Source organism: Callithrix jacchus, chromosome 1 (assembly GCF_049354715.1).
Source record: "Callithrix jacchus isolate 240 chromosome 1, calJac240_pri, whole genome shotgun sequence".
NCBI lineage: Eukaryota > Metazoa > Chordata > Mammalia > Primates > Cebidae > Callithrix > Callithrix jacchus.
Genome location: NC_133502.1, coordinates 120,593,817 through 120,615,000, shown reverse-complemented (window position 1 = coordinate 120,615,000; position 21,184 = coordinate 120,593,817). Strand labels below are relative to the sequence as shown.

The 21,184-nt window shown below is 41.5% G+C and overlaps 1 pseudogene; it reads right to left on the bottom strand.

Moving 5' to 3' along the window:
- Positions 1–8,191: 8,191 nt before the first annotated feature.
- LOC100409064 (ATP synthase peripheral stalk subunit d, mitochondrial pseudogene) lies at positions 8,192–8,673 on the bottom strand (annotated as a pseudogene).
- Positions 8,674–21,184: the final 12,511 nt, after the last annotated feature.

Sequence of the window (21,184 nt, the reverse complement as noted above, 5' to 3'; positions counted from 1 at the left end):
ACTGCACTCTAGCCTGGGTGACAGGGTAATACCCTGTCTCAAAAACAAACAAAAAAATGACAATGTTGGAACTTTGGCATAATAAGAAATTCAAATTAAAATATTTGAAAATAAAATTTCAGCACAAAATCTACTTATACCTCAGTTTTTTTTTTCTTATTTGTAAAAATCACATAAGCAACCTGGTGTTTCCAGTACCTTCACAAGTTATCCAGTATATTTCAATATTCCCATTTCTCAACTGCCTTATAATTATTGCTTGATTGATTAAATAGAAGACTGATTGAATCAAGAATGATTTTTCTATGCGAAAAAGTTGATTTTTATTAAGGCATATTCTACACAAGACTTACTGTAAACTGGATTTCAAGAAAGCACAGAAGTGGGAGTATATGGGTGTATTGTGAGCTTTTATTTGTGAAACTGCTGAGATTGTTTCATAATCCAGCAAAGTAATCAGTTCCAAATTGGTGTTCAGATTAGATAATGACGACTTAAACATATCTTGCCCTATTTGTAAACATAAACACTCTTTTCCATTGCAGAGTTTTCAGAAAAACATACATCTTAAGAAGCGTAGGGTTAAACCTAATTTTAATTGTACTTTCTATCCTATAGACAGCATAGGCAGGTAAATGAAGGGAAAGGAAGTAATAGTCACCTTTGCTTTCTTCTTTTGCAAGAAACAACATATACAAACTAGAAAGCAATCAACCACCTGTAATGAACCCAAATATTAATATTTTAATGTATTCAACAAAACCTGGAAAAAGCAAGAATCATAGTAAAATTAGCGGGGAAAACCCAAAAGACAAAAAAGAATACAAATAATGTCCTTGGGTAGTAGGAAAGAATTAAGATCACAGTTTTTTTTAATAAACTCAGTTTTCCATTTTAGATCTAGCTCCATAGTCGCCACATAATTATAGCTAGCTCTTAACTAATTAACTAAATAACTAGTTAAACAGAATATAGTAGAGATGAAAGAATTCTTAAATGTTCTTGACTTTTTGCTGATACATTTGTGTTCACAAATACAACATATACATATATCTTCAGTTTTCCTGAGAAGTTCAAGTTATATCTACTCTTATTTATAAAATTAACTTAGTTAAACTTATAAGCATGTTCAATTTTATGTCCTTATAAAAATTTAGCATAGAAGATTATTATTTAAGCAGAAAAAGACCCAAATATGTTTTGAGGTTTGGAATAAAATGTATACCACCAAATCCAAAGAGTACTGGAATCCCACCTGTGAAGACACAAACCCATTGTTCCGGTAGAGATCAGATTAATATTCACATGTATCTCTTTCCTGGGTAGCCTGAAATCAAACTAGGTTCTAGCTTATGTCCTCACTGGGAATAGCAATCTAATCGTGCGTGAGTGTATTACCTGGACCAGTGCCATCCATGTGGGCCACCCTGGCTTTGGTGCATTTCCCCTTCTTGCTCTCTGTTGCTGCAGTGCCATTCCCACAGGCTGCCCCTCGGGTGAGAAGCCTCTTTGCCCATTCTCTGTTCAGCTTAAAGGAGGGTTGTGAAGAGAAATAAGTCAAATTAACAGTACATGTTAGATATCACCAAGCCGTCAATGTCAAGATTTTCATATTAACAGTAACAAAGGTCCATCACAGAGGATGGCAGAGGGCAGGAAACATTTCAAATAAGAGGGAAACAGTTTTGTTGGCAGGAATGTAAAGGTAAATAAAGTTACCATTTGTTGAATTATTACTAAGTCATGCCCTGGGCTAAGTCTTTTACTTGTGTTTTCTTATTTAATCCTCATAAAACTGATAAAAGAGAAGTACACTGGTAATACTCTTATTTTACAGATGAGAAAACTGAGGTACAGAGAAATGAAGTGATTCGTCCCAACAAATAGTGGGAAATAATAGATTTAAATATCCTTTGACTAGCAGACCTAAACTGCTTAACATATGTCTTAAAATTTGATCCAATGATGTATGTGTGTGTGTTAAATACTACAAAACCTGAAGATTTCAGAATTCTCTTAACCCTAAATTTTAACTACAAACCAAAGCAAACATTGATCTCTGATTTCTAGGATTTGTGTGGCGTGTAATAGTTTGGTCATCAATTTTAATTTCAAAATTACACACCTCAATACATTTTGGTGAAGGTGGACATTCCAAACTCAATATATTATCGGTTATTCTACCACTGTATTTTAAAACTTAATTCATCGTTGGGCTTATAGTGAAACAACAGAGTATTAGCTATAATTTACTAAGGACTTATCACTGTGGATTAGGACCTGTGCTCAATATTTTACAGCCATTATTTTAAATTAAATTCTCAAAAATAAGTATGATCATTTCCACTTTACAGATGAGAAAAGAGAGATTCAGAGAGGAAGCAATTTACTCCAAATTCATGCATTATTAATATGGTGGCTCCAAGATTCAAACCCAGGTGTACCTGAAAGCCATGAACTGCAGTGTGGAATGCTGTCTTGTGGCTCTGGTTGAGAGCCACATGTAGTGCTCTGCATTCTTCAAGCCTAACATTCTTCAGAGGCTAGAGTAGCACAGAGCCCATACTAACTCTGTCTTGCCCCATGACTTTGCAGGTACCCAAGATTTGGAAGTAGCTTCATGTGTTCACCAGAAGACGTTGGTGGTTAACTGTTGGCCCAGAAGCCTAATTATGATGAAAGTGGGCTTCCAGGCCTCAACAAGTTTCCTTTCACAGTAGGTGCCCTGAGGAGAAAGGAGGGGTCTTTGGTATGGACTTATTGTTTAAGCCTGCCGTGCAGGTGCCTGCTGCGAAACAATGAACTCCATTGATGGTGATGCCTGGCCCTGTGCAAGCCAAAGCCAACGCATATTGCTCTGGGCAGGTAGGGAAGTCAACAGTGAGGCATAACCAGGTGGGGGTTCAGGATCCCAAATGGCCTCCTCCTCCTCCTCAGAGCTGACAGAATTAATCATGGCCACACTGGAGAGCAGACTACCTACAATATACTGAAAAACTGATCTGTGAGTTTGGACAGACACATCAGTGTCAAAGCTCTGGCGTTATCACAGTTGCATCTATTTTCAGAAGTTTCTCCACAAATGGAGATCTGTTTGTCTTGAAGGTGGAAAATTACATGTATTTTACTGTTTTAAAGAAGGTATATCTGAATTGCCTTTTCTGCGAAAGAAGAAAAGGAATCCTATTAACTTTGGTTTATTTGTTCCTTTTTTGTTTTCTGAGGAAATAAATATAGATAAGAGCCTAAAACATATCATGATTGTTTAAAAAAAAAACCCCACTGCTGTGATTTTTCAACAAGGAATTATTAAGTGCCTGATTTCACATGACTAAACATCATCTTCAGGCTTGACACTTTTGCAAATTAAAAGCTTATAAGCAGAGGCCACAGACATGGAAATACATCCAGCCAACTAGAAAGGGGCGGGTCATAGGAGTGTAGTCCAGTCTTGCTTTGAAACACTTTTGAAGGATCATCTTTTATGAAACACTGATGAATCTCATATAATCTGGCACTACACAATGTCTTGGACATTAGTTTTTCAGGCTTCTTGAATTCCAACTTGGGGAAGATAGTTCACTTTTAAGCAGGAGCCAAGATGGACCATTTTCATTTTCTCATAAAACCTTATTAACAAGAACTGTGTCAGCACCAGAATTTGCACTGGGCACACAAGGGTAAGCAAAACCGGCCCAAGCTTTCTTTTCCCTTGGCTCAGGGCAGGGCTTCTAATGAGTGTTTCCTGGTTAAGTAGAATCTGAAAGCAACTCTAGTTCAATAGAAATAAATGAGGCAAGTAATGACAAATGCCCCAAAGAGAGCCAACATTTGTGGGTGCATTACTAAAACTCTCGAGACTTCAGTATCTTCATCTATGAGAAGGAGACAATAAGAACTACCTTAAATATTTGTTGTGGAGATTTAAATGAGATCATATATTATGCCTAGTACATAATAGACCAGAAAGGATGCTAGTCATTGTCGTGATCAGTTTTGGATCTCTCTCCTCTTGACCTTTTTATAGATGAATTTATGGACAGCCCATGGATTAAGGCTCCATTTCCTGCCCCTAAAGTTCTAATTTCAAAGGGCATTAAAATAGACTTTTTCTTCTTAAAATTCTCAGACTCCTGTCTGATTAGCACCATATTCCAACCTTCCTGCCTCCAGTGCCCCTTCATCAGGCATCGCCTCCACATCACACTGTGTTCATTTTTCTCTTTCTGTGCGCAATAGGGATAGAGGACAGGGAGGGTGCAAAAGATGGGTTTCCTCTTTCCCAATTCCCAAGATCACCCTCACTATCAGTCTCTGCTGAGGGAGGAGGCTTGTCATTCGGGAAGATTTGAAAAATCAACCCTAGGGCTTGGCTTACCAGCATGGATGTGTGAGCAGCAGCCAAGCAGAGAAACAATCTGGACATCACATTGGCCAAGGAAAGGGGATGTCCCTTTGGGAAATATGCCTGGCTCTGTTTGTATTGGCTTTCAGAGAACTCTTCTGACCTGACATGGTGCCAACTTGGTATTGTGGGAAAGTTCTTCTGACCACTGGCTTCCTGCAGTTGCCTTTTGATTATGTGAAAGGAGGGATTTAAGAAGCAGTGTGTAGATTTGGTCTCCAGGGAGAGACGAGATTCCTTCTTCTGTCAGTATGAGCACCCACCTCCCCTTCTTTGAATGAGAGAAGAGGAGACCAGGGAAGAACTCAATCCAATCTCGGGAATGTTGCATGCTAAACTAAAATTAGGTCTTTCACTTCTTGGCTTAACCTAAAATGTAGCTGCTGGCCCTCCAGTTGGCTGCCATGGGACGAAAGCTGTTTTTCGAGCTAGGACCCAAAAGAGTGGAATCTCAGCACAGAGTAAAATTTAACTGTTTGTTTGTTCATTCCCCCTTATTACACCTTTGACTCCAGACCACATTTCTCCTCCCCTCCCTACCTCTTTTTCTCACCAACTTCCTGACCAGGTTTCTCCAGTTGCTGCTATAAAACTAGAAATCTGTTCTTAGCCTTTGACTTATTGGCATTCCCATGATTATTGGTTAATCTTACAAGAATTAAATGAGTTTTGCTTGGCAGGAGCAGAGAGGAGGAGTAGATTTTGGGGGGTGGGGAAGCAAAGTTTATACGTGTTAAATTACCTTGGCCTTATCTGACCTCTTTGAACACCCCCTCCCTCCCCGACGCCCTTTCCTCCTCCCTTTCCCCCTTCCTCTCCCCTCTCCCCTTCCCTCCCCAGTGCTTGGTAGAATGCAACTCTGGTTCTCCAGGGTATCCCAGCTGATCTCTCCCTCTGCCTGGCTCCTTCTCACTGACAGAAGGGGAGTTAGAGAACTCATACAAATTGAAGTATGAATGACACAACTCACTAATCTCTCAGCCCCATCCTTTCCACTGTCTCCAAGGTGTTTTCTCGTGGGTGTGACTTCATTTAATTTCAGGATCAGGTAATGACTCTTTGTAGAAGGTAAGAGTTAAGGACTAGCAATATGGCAAAAAAAGACATGAGTTACAGAGCCAGATAGATTTGAATTAGTTCTAGCCTTGTATATCTTGGGCAAGTTAACTAATCACTCTGAGCCCCGATATCCCCATTGATAGTAGAGATAATGTACCTTTGCAAAAATATAATATATGTAAAGCATCTAGCTTGGTGCCACATAGCAGATACTTAGATACTTAATTATCAATATGATCATGATTATTGGGCTGCTCTGTCTCCGCCTGAGTGCAGTTTCAGGTGGAGGATGATTGTTAAGGAAGGCTACCAGGTTGGGAGGTATTATTACCACAGCTGCCTTGACCTCCCCTTTTGTTTTGTGTCTGGAGGCTCCTCTGAGGAAATCTGGCAGCCCAAGCAGTTTATGAGGGAGGAGCAAGCAGGGGGAATGTGCTGCTTGGTTTGCAGCTACCACCAAGCGATGACTGGCTTGGTCACTCAGGGCCATAAGGGCTTTATTCACCCAAGGACACAAGAGACACAGTGGTCCAAGGCTCTTGGATAATGAGCAAAATTAGCCTTTCTCTGCTGATGCTGAGGATTTTCTTTCTGAAGAGTTCCCAGCTTCTCTGGTCACCCCTACTTCCACAGGCCACCATTCTCTTTCTATGCCAGTGATTCTCAACACTGGCTTCACATCAGAATCTCATAAGGGAGTGGGCCTGGCTAGTGGTAACAGCTCTGCAGGTGAATCAAATGTGTAGAGTTGAGAATCATTGAGACCCAGGCTGAGTTTTTTGGAGCTTCCCCTGCAGAGGCAAACTGTTAGGCTTGGGTTTTCGGTTGTGCTGTTTTCCCCATGATGGATCCCAAATGATTCCTGAAGCTAAGTGTAATTACTTATGTTGCTTCTCTTGTGGGATCCTTTAAAACCACTTATTTATTTACTTTTAAAGGTAGACACTCCTTATTCCAACAAGCACAGCCTAATATGGCATGGTCATATTGCTCAGGTAATATATTCCTTGCTTCCAATTTAAAAAAATGGAAGAAGAAAGTCATTCAGTTCTTTTCTGGAGCAACAGCAGAGAGTAATCTAGAGTATTAAATATATTTTGATGAGGAGAAGTTGAGGAAACCTTCCTAGATAACTCTTCTGTTTCTATGAACTTGTCAGTTAGCATAGACACAAAGCCTCACACATAGTGATGGGCCCCTTGTCTCCCATGAGGCTTCCATTGTGTAAGCTGCTCTTTGTGAAAAAGCAGATGCTCTCCAATCCACACACCTGTGACAAGAAGCCTGAAGACTAATGGTTGACCAGGTTCCTACTCTCACTGCAAAGCTGTAGCTGTGACATCCCCAATTTTTGGAAAACCATATTTTATTCTAAAGAGCGAATGTGAAAGTTACTGTGGGCACAGTAAGTATGAAAGAAAGCTGAGCTTGATGATGCTGTTGATATTTTATCTGAAAAGCTTAGCTGGAAGGATTGGGTCATCCGTTAGTGTCAGATATTGAATTTCTATCACATGGAAGACTGATGTAATTTAGGTTCAAAGAAACACAAGTTGGACTAAGGGTTAGAAGTAATAAGGAGACACATTTCCACTAAGTATTCGGGATACTCTTTTGCTGGCTGAAGATGGAATGAATGAGATCACACCATAGTATCTGTTCAACAATGAGTAGCTCGAAGGTCAGACTGGTGAGTGCCAAAAGGGGAGCACCTGGATTACTGGTTACACCTGAGACATTCACCCAGCCAATCAAAGGTTAATTAGCTTGATTAAGTGTTCCACGTGTATACTTATTTCAAAACATCATATTGGCCAGGCATGGTGGCTCACACCTGTAATCCCAGCACTTTGGGAGGCCAGGAAGGGCAGATCACTTAAGTCCAGGCATTTGAGACCAGCCTGGCCAACATGGCAAAACTCTGTCTCCACTAAAAATACAAAAATTAGCCAGGCATCATGGCATCCCAAGAGAGTAATCCCAGCTACTTGGGAGGCTGAGGCATGAGAATCGCTTGAACCCAGGAGGCAGAGGTTGCAGTGAGCTGAGATCATGCCATTGCACTCCAGCCTGAGCAAGAGATCAAGACGCTGTCTCAAAAAACAAAAATTACCATCTTGTATACAATAAATATATATAATTTTTACATATTACAAAAATTTATTCCAACATTCCATCTTCATTGTCCAATATGTATCAGAAACTTGAAAGATTCTAGAGATTCATATATGAATAAATTATGGTACTTAGCTCACAGACACACTTAAGCAAAATAAATAAACAATACAATATCAAATAGAGACCTAAAAAAAGGGCAATACATTCTCTTGGGGCAATTCAGTTTGGGCAATGCAGAGGTTAAGTAGGGCATCAGGCTTGAAGAAAGCTTCTAGAAGGAGGTGGCATTTGATCTAGGCCTTTAAGAAGAGGTAATATTTTGCCAAGTGGGGAACAGGGAAAGGGCATTTTAGGTGGTGTAAGACGTGATGCCCAGCACTGGAGTGTGAAAGTGTCCTCATGTTCGGAGAAGAACATGTTGTGTGTTGGCTTCTCTAGTAAACACATGAGGTACATTAAGGCAGTGTGGGGGGAAGATACCTTGCAAGTTTTAAATTCCAACCAAGGTATATAAATGAATCTTACTGGATTTTTTTCTATGTAATTATTTTTATTTTTAATGTCCAGAATGTGTAATATAAGGGCCAGAGCTGCCGTCTGGACTCAGTTTTAGAAATTCTTGATTGGTTGATGAGGCCACTAGGGCTACTTTTTCTTAGCTAATTTTGTTTCTGGGAAAGCTTCATTTAAGTCCTCAATGGTCATCTTATCAAATGGATTAAGTTACTCATCTTCTCCAGCTGTTTCTCATATTCTCCAATCCTGGCCTTTGAGACAGACACCCACTCAGCACAAGTTTTCACATCTTCTTTTTCCTCAGCATCCACCTGGGCAGTATATTTATTCTCTTGTACAGAAAGCTTCAGGACATTCAACTTCTCAAAATCATATCCTAGGCCTGCCTTGGCCACATGGGCCATGTAGTAAACCCAGTCGATAGCTGGTGGATTGTCAGGTAAAGTAGCCAACCTGGAGGTGAGGGTCTCATTCCAATATTTCAGGGAATTAACAACGGCCTTTTGGTTTCCCGGTATGATCTCCCAAGAAGCTACCCAGTCAATGGTTTTTAGAGCAAGTTTTCACCCAGTCATCTTGGGATCCTTCACTGACCCCGGCAGCCCATGGTCCACAGCAGCAACAAGTGGCTCTTATTGGATTTTTTTTTTAGCAATCGTGGCTATGTATTAAAATTTGGATGTTATGCCTCAGGAATGGGGAACAATCACAGGTTTTGGCGAGTAGAGGAAGCCATAATCTAGAAAAGTAATGGAATTTCTTGGTATAGGGCACCACCAAAGCTTAACTGTCTCTGTGATAGTGATCTCTCCATCACCCTCTGCACTTTTCCCCATAGTGAATTTCCCCAGGCCCATTGTTTTTCAACTTAGAGTCTTTAGATCCCCTGTAGATTCATGAATATGGAAATTCGGGATTCATTAACTATTTTCAACATTGCAATAAGCTCAAATTATGCATCGACAGTTAAGCTTTGGTGGTGTCCAAACCAAGCAATTCCATTATTTTTCTAGATTGTGGCTTCCTCTACTTTCCCTGTGCTTATTCCCCATTCCTGAGGCATAAAGTCCAAATTTTAATATATGGTCACAACTGCCCTAAAGATTCCCCAATAAGATGCATTTATATACTTTGGTTGGAGTTTAAAGCTTGCAGGCTGTCATCCAACACACTGTTCCCATGTACCTCATGCATCTGCTGGAGAAGTCAACACACAACACATGCTCTTCTTGGAACACAAGGACACTTCCACACTCCAATGCTGTGCATCGCTTTTTACTGCCACTTAAAAGGTTAGCACCAACCTTTTCATCAAAGCAAAAGGACCCATGATTTAGTTACAACTATTCAGTAAGGGCCCCTAGCCACCAACTTTGGGAAGGTCTTCCTCTCAGAGATTTTACATGGTATAGGATTTATAGGTATGGGTTTTAGAGGCAGACAGATGCGAGTCTTAATATTGGCTGTCACTTATGAGGTACGTGATGCTGGACAACTTATTTAACCTCTGAAAGCCTCACTTTTCTTGGTTAACTCATAGGATATATTGTATATCTGTCAATTACACACTTATATAAACTTTCTTATTATGTAAGTATAGAGTGTTGCCTGCCTATAGAAATTAAAAATACCACCAAGCAGATCACAATCTTTTGTGTGTCCATTAGCATCATTGTCCAGTATTGGTCCTTCCTATCTGGGGTCTCCACTGAAGGTCTTTGACGTAGGCTGCTTCTAGCATTCAGGTGGCCACACCCTTGGCTCTCCAGTTTGCTGCTCTGTCTGCTGATAACTGTCTTTGTGTCTCGCAGAGGCCAGAGGGAAACACTCTCTATGCCATTTTTCCACCCAGCTCATTAGTCAACTTCAGGACTTCAAAAGACATGCTCTGTTGACTGCTGTTCTCTATACCTGACACATATGCAAATGTGTTCAATGTACACTTTCTATGCTTCGTCATTGCTTTGGAAGTCCTACTAGAGACTCAGTGGTTTTATGCTTTTTAGTCTCTATTGCCTAAGAATACTGATACAGAGGCTCAGCAAAGAGGTGGTAGATATGGATGTCATTTGATATTACAGTCACATGACAAATCTGAAAATGGTCTTGTCAGAGTTAATGGTGTGTGCTAAATGGACTTTTAGCATATAATAAGTCTGTCTTGAAAAAGATTTGAATTTTCACTTTCTTTGAGTCCTAGGAAAAAAGACACATGGACAACACGCATCCAGCACTATTCATTGTACGGTGCTGGGTAAACATAAAATGATTCCCTTTGGATAACTGCCCATGTACTTTACTGCTCATGTGCACTTTCCAACCTTTCAGTGCTGGAAAAACATAAAAAAGTCAGGAAGTCTCACCTGCACAAGCTTTCTTGGGCAGATTTTTGGCAGATAATGCTTCCTGTTACATAGGAAATGCTTTTAAGCTCAGCTTCATTTATAGTATTTTGCTTTGCCTACTAAGCTATGGATTCTGTTTGGTTGCTAGCAACAAATATTAGAAAATGAGCACTTTGGGAGGCCGAGGTGGGTGGATCACAAGGTCAAGAGATCGAGACCATCCTGGTCAACATGGTGAAACGCCATCTCTACTAAAAAATATACAAAAAATTAGCTGGGCATGGTGGCGTGTGCCTGTAATCCCAGCTACTCAGGAGGCTGAGGCAGGAGAATTGCCTGAACCCAGGAGGTGGAGGTTGCCGTGAGCTGAGATCGCGCCATTGCACTCCAGCCTGGGTAACAAGCGTGAAACTCCATCTCAAAAAAAAAAGAAAAAGAAAATGAAGCAACCACCACAATGACGAAATAGTTATTTGAAGACATTGGGGGTTTACTTTTGTCTCATGTAAAACACATTTGCAGATGGGCACTCAGGCTGACACTGTGAAAGACTTAAGATCTTTCTAGCTTTGTGCTCCTCCATTCGTATCATATGACTTTTTTTTTTTTTTTTTTTTTGAGACAGGGTCTTGCTGTGTTGCCCAAGATGGAGTGCAGTGGCACAATCAGATCTCTCTGGCTCAAGTGATCCTCCCACCTCAGCCTCCCAAGTAGCTGGGACTACAGACTTGTGCCACCACATTCCACCAATTTTTGCATTTCTTTTAGAGATGAGGTTTCATCATGTTGCCTAGGCTGGTCTTGAACTCCTGGGTTCAAGTGGTCCATCTGCCTTGTCCTCCCAAAGTGCTGGGATTATAGGCGTGAGCCATCGCACCCAGCTCTAGGGTATAACTCTTATCCTCCTGTTCTTAAGGTGGCTGCTGGTATGCCAGCAATCATGTCCATGTTCAGACTAGAAAACCTGGTGAGTAAAAGGCAAAAATAAATGCCAATTTTTGTTTTAAGAGACATTTGGGGAGTTCGTCTCTCATTTCTCCTCCTATCACAATCATAATATAGTCACATGACATCCCCCAACTGCAAGGGAGGTTGGATACATATTTGGATGAGCCCATTTCTACCTTTAGTAAAACTGATGTTTGTTCACAAGGAGAGAATGTCCATTGGGTAAGCAAGTAACAGCCCCTGACACATCTACCTTTAATCCTATCTAGACTTTTTACTTATCTTTGGTTAAAAAGTCTTAAGGGGAAAATGGAAAAGTAAATTAACCTAACCATAAGCAGATTTGAAATCTTTTTCTGATAATGAAGAGCTAATTAATTATTTCCAAATCTATAACACTATATTTGAGAAGACTTCTCTTATTTGGTTTTCACTATCCCCTAAGCACTTGTATTCTTAAACCGACAGGGTCTCATTGAATTGATTTGTTCTCTTGCACTTGTTCAGTGAAAGTTTCATGATGTTTTGATCTTCTGTTAGGAGGACATCTGGATGGAAGATAACATGCAAACTCTAGGCTCCAAGCACAATGCCTAAAATTATCTTATCACTTTCTTATAATAGTTGTAATGAATGAGGCAGTAGGAAGGAAACAAATAATACAAAAATGACAGGGTGGTATACTGCAGGGTTTTTCAATTATCTTTAGTGGTAAAATTGTGTCTTCAAACGAAATTATGCTGAGGATGTTTAACTATACAAGAGAGATAAAAACCTGACTTTCTCTAGGTGAAGTAAGACTGGAGAAACCCTCCACTCTTTTCGCCCACTCTATCTTCTTCATGTTGCTTGGGGCACAAGATCACAGAGAGAAAATTTGAAAATCACCATTTCATTAAGTATTTGTCTCAGCTCTGCCATTAGCTGGCTCTGTGACTGTGGACAAATTACTTGCCCTCTCTGGGCCCCAGGTTTCTGATGTAAAAGACAGAAAGGCTTGGGTCAGTTGATCCTGAAAAGTCCATTTAACCCACATTTCTAGATTTTCCTGGCTACTAGTGTGTACATAGCTTCTAGTGATGAGTCTTAATTGTGCTTTTCTCATTAAAATGGCTGGAGGCAAAAGAAACAAAATCCATCCGTTAGTATGGACTAGCAAGAAAAATGGGAAATCAGAATGCTTTTCTCTTATTTTCTTGCTCATAGGAGAAAAAAAAGGAAAGTTGGAGTGAAGTTCAAATCCTACTGCAGCTTTTACCACATTGATCTTTCAGAAGGAAGCCAAGGCTAGTGAAAACTGTCAATTTCAGAACATCTATTATCTGCAAAATACAATAACAGTTCTTTCATATTTTATTTCATTGATGTTACACAAGACTAATCAGAGGTGATACTATTTCTTTCATTAAAGAGGAACCTGGACCAAATTTGTTCCGGATTGGAACTTATATCTTCTTCCATTAATGTTTCCATTGATTGTGTTGCACCTGGGTCTAGCTACTATTAAAAGCTCAGAATCCCAAACCAAATGAGGCTGTGGGTCTGCCCCAGGGAGCTTTAGTAACTTCTGCCTTTTAAGTCCAGTGTTTTTTCCTTGATACTGTAGATCTCAATCTTTGTCTCAAATTTGTCATACGTTGGAATTAATGAAAGGGGGGGATTGATTAAAATTCAAGTGTTTCCATCCTTCTCCCACTCTACAGTACTTCATTTGGCAGGAGCTGGGGTGGATTCCAGGCATCTGCATTTTAAACCCACCACTCATAGCTCTGTTGCCCAGCAGAGTTCTGAAACTACAGCTTTATACAGATCAGGGTTATCCATGTGAGCATTCACCTTCATAACCAGATGGTGGGCCCTGGTTGGGTGGGCACGGGCATCTTTTATTTTTTGTACACTTGGCATATGGTAGGCATTTTCAAAAATATTGCAGACTAGAAGAAGAGGAGGAGGAAAAGGAGGAGGAGGAGGAATAAGAGGAGAAGGAGCAAGAAAAGGAAACTTGTGTAACGCTGAATTCACTCACACCATTGAAAAATTGAGCCCATAACAGGACACACAAAAGAAGGGGTCCATTCCAAGGAAGAAACTGTCACGGGCATTTCAGGATTCTGATGAGATGGCCAAGACACAGCCTCTGTCTCCTCCCACCCCCATTCATTCTTCTTATGCTGATTTATTTTGTCTAAGAATTTAACACCTGCTTGTTCTGTCCTGCTCACCAACTCCACTATTGCTAGTATAAGTTGCGCGAGAGCCAGAATCTGGTCTACTGTTCACTTCTGTACTCCCAGTACATACAACAGTCTCTGGCACATAATGAAGGGAATGAAAAAAGAATTATGTGATGGCCTGAACCACAGCAGGAAGGAGTGAGATTGGAAGGGATACAGGCTAGTCTTGGGTATTGCAGGACTCGTGAGGCAAAATGCTAAAGTTACTCCAACACTTAATTAGCTATTTTTATTAAGTGTCCAAGCCTCCTTCATTTAATGGGTGTTTTACTGCTTTTATCTCAAGAAAGATGGCAGAAGTTTGTGTCTTTTGGCTTTGATCACATTATTTCTGGGTTTTGTTACTTAATAAGGCAGAAGTTTAAATTAACATCATTCTCCGTTGCCTGTTTTCGGGTTAGCTGTACATTATAGAGTGCTGGCAATTTTTCAATGGAGGAAAGAAAAGGAAACCTCTGTTTGGGAGCTTTAGGGGGAAAGGAGGGAAAGCCATTTACCTGAGCCCCTGGGGCTACATCTACTTCTCAGGAAAGATCTGCCATCAAATCAAGTCACCCGACCCTGTGGGGGCTACAGCTCAGGGGCAGGTTGAAGGAGGACTAGGCCAGCTACAGCCCTCAATTGTCAAGGGGGCAAAGGAGGGTGGAAGGTGAATTCACAGTCATTTCTGTGTTCAGGGCCCTCTTACACTTTACAGCCAAGGTCAAAAATATTGTCAGACTGAACAAAAGCCACCTCTGCAGGTCCCCCTTAAAACATGAAATTGCCCAGGCTATGATCTGAGGTTCATGCCAACTAAATGTGCGTTTATTTCCCTTTTCCCGCTTCAGTCACTCACTGCAGGGTCGGCTTGATGGTTTACAGAACATGGTAACACTTACATGCTGCACTCTGGATCACTTCAGCCAAAGGTTTGTTGCTGTATTAATTGGCTTCAGAAAAAACATTGCCTTCACTTAAATGGTTTGAATACCTCTTGTTGAATCATAGGCCTGAGTCAAGTGTTATTAATTCAAGAATCTTTTGTCCATATCAGATAAACGTTGCCATAGCAAATGTAGCGTAAACAGATCTGTTCAAGTCACAACAACCTATAGAAGCCCACAGACAAAGCAGGACCGGTTTTGTCTTCACAGAAGGCCTGGTGCTGCATTAAATGCTATCCAGTTGGCCTGGTGTATAGCCACAAGAACCACGCGCTGATGAATGGAACCTGGGATCCACAGATCCCAGGCAGAAGCCTTTGTCGTCGGGTTTTATCAAATACAGTCAGTGGAACATCTGGCTTTAATACTGATAGAAACTGTAGGATTTTGGCTGTTCTCTGGCCTTGCATATTTTCCATCGTCTGTATCAGCACTTGTCAGTGATTTGATGAAGTTAAATCGACTGCATTTGATTCTTTGCGCACAAGAAAAATTGCAGAATGCTTGTTCCTATCTCTCGCCCTTGTGGAGCACTCAGAGTAAGTTTTCAGTGAGTTTGTTTGGGTCATGAGCCTGAGAATTTAAGCAGGAAAGGGATGAACAGAGAAACTTCCAAAGCCTTCTCTCAGATGAACATGACTTTTGCTCAACAATAAAAGATAGCATACTTAAACTGCAAGGGTGATGCCACTGAACCAGTACCAGCCTTTGCTGGTTTGATTGCAGCCGGAGAAAAACATGGCAAGAGAGAGGCCCATGGCTGAAATGAGTTTGCAGGGCCTTTTACTCTCAGCTTTCCCCAGAGGACCTTGTCAATCTCACCCACCCTCTGCCGGTCCAGTTGATGTTGTCTGGCACAACTGGCAATCACAGAGCAGAAAATGACAGGACCCAAGTGAGGATGGAGATTGAATTCACACCTCATCACATCTCATAAAGGGCAATTTTTCAAGGTCAGTGTTTAGGTGAATTAACGGAACAGGGTTTGGCGGAGGGCCCTCTGCTCAGCCCTCTGTAGACCGTCCACCCCGCTGCTGCTCTTTGTGTGCCGGAATGCTGGTGAGAGCCCTCAGATGCAGGTGCGCAGACCCCATGGGCTCTAGTGAGTACATCTGAACACTTCCCAGCAGGCAGGTGGGTTTGGGTGTCACTTGTTTTTGTTAAAAGATGCCCCCATGATGTCTCAAAATGGAAAATGGAAACAGTGACTATAAATACATCACCAACGGGAAAATAGGCTTGAGGAGGACCAAATTATATTCATCTGAGAGTGAGAGATTTTCCTCTGTAATTTACCTAATTGTCAATCGGAGACCTGTGCACCAAGTGTTTTCCCCTGGGCTGCTTGCTGTTTTCTCGGGAAGCAGCAGCAGCCTCTGATGGGTAGGGCTGACTGTGCAACTGCCTCTGGGAAGAAAATGTTCAGGTGTTTCAATTATCTGAGGGTCTTGTAGTGTCGGAGCCCAAGATCACCTAGCTCTACTCCTTCATCTTGAGGAAAAACCGGGCAGGTCCTGAGAGGTAGAGTGAGTTTCCCGGTGTCAAGCAGCTAGTGAGAAGCCCAGGCAGGGCTCAAAGCTCACTTTGCTAATTCCCAGCCCTGTGCTCCTTGGTCCTTACACTGCCTCCAAGGTAAGGAAAATCAGCATCCCTTGCTATTTCCATCAGGGGTGGTGGGGGGCCTGCCTGGACATTTGAAATTCCCTGGTTATAGTTGGGTGCAGTGCCTCACGCCTGTAATCCCAGCACTTTGGGAGGCCGAGGCAGGCGGATCACGAGGTCAAGAGATCAAAACCATCCTGGCCAACATGGTGAAACTCCCTCTATACTAAAAAATACAAAAATTAGCTGGGCTTGGTGGCACGCGCCTGTAGTCCCAGCTACTCAGGAGGCTGAGGCAGTAGAATTGCTTGAACTTGGGAGGCAGAGGTTGCAGTGAGCCGAGATGGTGCCACTAGCCTGGCACCTAGAGACAAAGCAAGACTCAAAAAAAAAAAAAAAAAACCTAGAAGAAATTCATTGGTTATAGTCTATTAAAGTCAGTGAAACCATCAATTGTTAAATATCTGCAAGTTTCTGGTACTATTCCATGTCTTGAGAAACAGAGAAGTGCAGTCCAGCATGGAAGAATGTAGGGTACACAGATTTCTCATTATGCTGTGGTACTATTGTTCTTCTCATGTTATGGAAGATGAAACTGAGGCACAGAGAGGTAGGAAAGCCTTTTGGGAGAGGTGTTTAAGTTGTTTCTTGAGGGATTTGGGAAAGGATTTTGGTGGAAAGAGGTGGAAGAAGCAGCATGAGAAATAGCATGGATTCTGGGACCTCATGTTAATAAAGATCGTCTTTTTAAGTGAGGAGTCCAAATCTATTCTCTCTCCCACTATTTCTATAAGATCTAACCTAAAGAAGTTGAAATGGGTTATCCTAGAAGTTGCTTCTTGTTCTACTTCTCTGCTTTGGAGGAGAAACAAAGAAAAAAAAATAGTTAAAAAAGAGCTTTGTGTGTCTATTTATAAATGAAGTAAGAAGAAAGAGTGGAAGAATGGGTTTTGGGCAGTTTAATTTTAAAGCGTTTGTAACGTTTGTTCGAATGAAGCCTTACTTAGAAGAGCAACAGAGAAGAGAATCTTGGAGATTCCTATCCTGCCAAACCCCCACCCCAATGCACAACACACACGCACACACTCGCATGCATGCACGTTGGCACCTGACGAGGGTTCAGGCAACACTCTTAGTTCCCAAATTAGAGTGTGCAGATAAGTGGTATGTGATGGGGATTGATTTTTCACTCTTACAGCCATAAGTATGTTTATTGTTTTCCTCCAAGCTACACGGAACACACTAACCACCACCATCCAGCACATACATGTGCACATCGGTCCTCTATAAGTTTTTATACCATATTAGTACTGCATCCATGATTCATTTTCTATTTACTTCAGCAAAAAATAGTGTTAAAAGAGTGAACAAATTAATTTTATAAAATATTTGAGTGTCCTGTGTCATGATACAATTTAGGGTATTCCTAAATTTTAATGTAGGAATATCCTAAATTTAGGATATTGTATTCAAGTTCAAAAATAAAACATAATCTAGCTTAATGTTTCTTAAACCTCATAATTCTGCAGTTGAAAATATAAACACCTTGTTATGGACTGAATGCATCCTCCCCAAATTCATATTTTAAAACCCTAACTCCCAATGTGATGGTATTGGGAGGTAAGGCCCTTGGGAGGTGATTAGGTTGATAGATTGTGAGGGTGGGGCCCATAATGGGACTATTGTCCTCCCTTATCAGAAGAGGAAGAGAGACCAGAACTTCCTCTCTCTGCTATGTGAGACCACAGCCAGAAGGTGGGCACCTGCAATCCAAGGAGAGGGCCTTCACCAGAATCCAGCCATGCTGACGCCCTGATCTTGGGCTTCCAGACTCCAGAACTGTGAGAAATAAATGCTGTGTTTAAGCTATCAGATTTATGGTATTTGTTATGGCAGCCCAAGCTAAGACATACCCCAAAGTGTTTTACTATTTTTGAGCTCATAATTTACATTAAAGAAAAAAAGACTGGTAGCTTTAATGAGGCCTGTTTAAGCTTCCTTATTTCACCTTTTAAAACCTCATTTTAAGCTGTGTGGCATGATGGCTCACACCTGTAATACCAGCACTTTGAGAGATTGACATGGGAGGATCACTTGAGGCCAGGAGTTTGAGACCAGTCTGGGCAACATAGCGAGATCACGTCTCTACAAAAAACTAAAACAGTGAAATTAGCTGACTGTGGTGCACACACCTGTAGTCTACTCAGGAGGCTTAGGAAGGAGGAGCATTTCTTAATGACCTTCAGTTCCTTGCCTCTGCCTCAGTGCTTTCATCTGAAATTTGGGAATTCGTTCTTATTACTTCATAAATAAGTTCATGAACTAGCATGCCTTTTATCCATTGATAGAAGAGAAGCTCTATTATACGCAGAGGCATCTTGTTTTTCTTAAATTTGATGCGGAGCGGTATATATGTATTTATTTATTTATGTATTTATTTGTTTTGAGATGTTGTCTCACTCTGTCACCCAGGCTGGAGTACAGTGACGCGATCTTGGCTCACTGCAACCTCTGCCTCCTGGGTTTAAGTCATTCCCTTACCTCAGCCTCCCAAGTACCTGGAATAATAGGCACCCACCACTCTGCTCGGCTAATTTTTTTATTTTTAGTAGTGATGGGGTTTCACCATAATGGCCATGTTGGTCTCAAACTCCTGACCTCAGGTGATCCGCCTGCCTCAACCTCCCAAAATGCTGGGTTTACAGGTGTGAGCTACCATGCCAGCCTATTTATTTATTTATTTATTTGCGACAGTTTTGCTTTTATTGCCCAGGCTGGAGTGCAATGATGCGATCTTGGCTCACTGCAACCTCTGCCTCCCAGGTTGAAGAGATTCTCTTGACTCCGTTCCCCAATAGCTGGGATTACAGGCATGCACCCCCACGCCTGGCTAAGTTTTTGTATTTTTAGTAGAGATGTGCTTTCTTCATGTTGGTCAGGCTAGTCTAGAACTGCCGACCTCAAGTAGTCCGCCCACCTCGGCCTCCCAAAGTGCTGGGATTACAGCTGTGAGCCACCACAACTGAGAGGTAGATATTTATATGTAACCATTAAAATGATCATTTGATACTCTGGGAGAAAGAAACTAGTTGACTGTTGCTTGGTGTCTTTATGAAGGTGAAATACCTGGGTCACAACTTCATTTATTTATTTATTTTTAATCAGTAAGCCAGAGGAAAGAGAGATGGAATTGTAATTATTGAAATTCCCAATTAAATTTCTAAAGGCAGAAACATCTCAGAATGTTTCAGAGTTTTATTTGGCCTGAAGACAAATCACGCAGACACTTTTTCAAACATCAGGTTCAGGTATTGGGCTGGACACTCAGAAAACAGATGTTCTTACAAGGGTTCAAACATGGAGAAAAGGTGTTCCCTGTGGAATTCTGATGCAGACATTTCCTGAGGGAGCTGAGATTTGTGAAAAAAGAGAACTTAGGAAGTTTGGGTGGCTTTATCACCAAAATGAGTAGACTAAAGTGAAATTACAGTATTTTTTCTTTTAAAAAGAGTTTTATATATGGGTAGAGTTCCTAGGTTGGTCCACGTTTTAACAAATGCTGGGAGGAAGAGAAATCTTTCTGATTTCTGTGCCTCCGTAGGGTACCATAATTTAATATAGTTGGTGGCACCAGACGCTGGTAACCGCAGCCAGCCATTATGGGCAGGGGTTTCAAACATATGGCCTGTGCATTACACCCCCATCCCCTTCCCTCCATGAATTATTTTTATATTGGATGCCAACTTAGGAAATGCCTGGATCTGGATGCACACTGCCAGCCTGTTACCAGCCAGCCCCCCTCCCTCCCCTCCTCTGCCATATCCTGGAACCCTTCACCCTCCTGGCCAGAATCGCATGCTGAGCCCTTGCAGTGAACCAAACAAAGTGACACATGAGAAGATGTGGGCTGGTGGCACCAAGGGCCTGCCCTTTCTGTCTCCAACTCAACCCCTGCTCAGCGTGCATGCCCTGGACCTGGCCAGCCATTGTGCTTGGTTTCTCCAGAGCCGCTCTCTGCTGGGCTGCTGTTAGAGTCGCACAGTGACCTGCAGATCTAAGGGAAAAAACAGATGTCCCAATAAATTTTTGTCAAAACATAATTACCTCGGGATTAGAAAACCACACGGGGGTGGGGAGGGAAAGGAACAGATGTATTTCCTTCAAATACGCGATCATTATTCTGCAGAAGTTTAAATAATCAAGAGGTTTAAAGGATGGCAGTCAAGTGTCTTCTCTCTTGCCCCACCTCCACCCCCATTCCGGTTCCTCCTTTACCTTCAGCTCTGGGCAGTTTTGGAAGCCCCTCCTACTCGCCTTGCATAGATGGAGCTCTGAGCAGGAGGGGGACATCTTGCACAACAGCATCATCCTGAGTGCTTTTATATACATAAATTTCAGCAAATATGACAGGCTATCTTTCCCTCAGGAACCTGGCCAAGTCTTTTCTTCCTCTCCAGCCGACAGAATATGATAAACTATGAATTTTCCCAGTAACCATAAAAGATTCTTATTTTCATGATTTGAACTGTTAGGTGCAGGTCAAGGCAGTATATCAAACAGGAATTCTTGAGGGGGAAATCTTTTTTTCTGTTTTGTGTTTTCACATTTTGCAAGTGGGAGGGGTTGGTGGGTGCTGAGTGAAGAGTCATTGGGTTATTTGTTCACTGGTTGTCATAGGCCTCCTGAGGTGAGATACGAATCTCTTTTAAGTATTCGCCCATAGGCCTAAGTGAGGAAGTTGATTCAGTGTGAAATGTGTGAAGCCCGAAGAGGTCCAGGGTTTAAGGAATTTCTGTTGCTGTAGCTCATTGGATGGTGTCTTTATTGGGCAGAGATTGGTGAGGTATTAAACAACTGTTTTCAAGCCTGTCTTCAAAAAACTATAGCAGGAGTCTGGACTGGGAGACCCATTTGCACTCTTGGATTATAAAATTCTAGTTACAATTTTAAGGTTTTTACTGTTATAAAAATTGTTTTTGCCTTGTAACATATAAGTTGATATTTAGAATAGTTACCAATTATTAAAGGCCT